Source organism: Gavialis gangeticus, unplaced genomic scaffold, assembly GCF_001723915.1.
Source record: "Gavialis gangeticus isolate Ggan-Ray unplaced genomic scaffold, GavGan_comp1, whole genome shotgun sequence".
Lineage (NCBI taxonomy): Eukaryota > Metazoa > Chordata > Crocodylia > Gavialidae > Gavialis > Gavialis gangeticus.
The window spans coordinates 28,009,400-28,010,290 of record NW_017728995.1 but is presented as its reverse complement, the minus strand read 5'-3'; positions in this window follow the sequence as shown (position 1 = coordinate 28,010,290).

Genomic DNA, 891 nt, shown 5'->3' with positions numbered 1-891 from the left:
TTTTTTTTTCTTTTTTTTTTTTTTTTTTTTTTTTTTATTACTTATACAAGTCAAACATCAAGGAGCGCTACGCAAGTGCCAGGAACTTGCTGTCCTAACACGGGACAAGAAGACCATAAGGCTTTTGGGGCAGAACAGAGGCAGACACAAGGGGAAAGCAGTAGCTCTTCAGAGCCCAACAACCCAGCTCCCTGCTCCGCTCCTGGGACTGCTTCAGAGCGACGCAACCTGCTTACGGATACGGCCGGCGTGGGACACCCGGCTCCCGTCAGTCCCGGATGGCGAGAGACTAGAGCACAGAACCAGCTCCAGGACCAGCCACTCGAAGATGAGCTGCAAACTTGGAGTGGACGAGATCGCGCGGTGGCCACTGCTGTCGGCACAAGGAAACGATATTCACACTCAGAAAGGTGCTTCCCCCAGGGCCGGCCACAAGAGTTTTGGGGGGCTGCCTCCTGTCACGCGGGGTTGCTTTTGGGGGTATGTGACCCAGACAATACTTGCCCTGAGCCACCACAGCACCTGCCGGTTCTGCCCATCTCCCCCACACCCCAAAGTCTGCGGGCGGGGCATGGGGCCCACCCACCCAACCCCAGCAACATCAACAGGGCCTCATGGACCTTGGCTCCACACTCCCCAAAGTAAAAACACCTCTTGGGGAGGACGCCAGGGGGAAGGGACGTAGCTGCAACAGGCTGCCCCAACAAAACCCCATGGGGAAGAGGAGGGGGGTTTTCAAGCTTCCCTCACACACTCCCAAATACCCACCCCAACCAGGAACCCCCCAAAACCAACCCCAACGCCACAAACAGGGAGGAGGCAGAAACTCTACCCCCATAAAGGCGGGGTCCAGAGCTGCCGCCCACAAGAAGGGGGGTGCTCCCCCCCGCC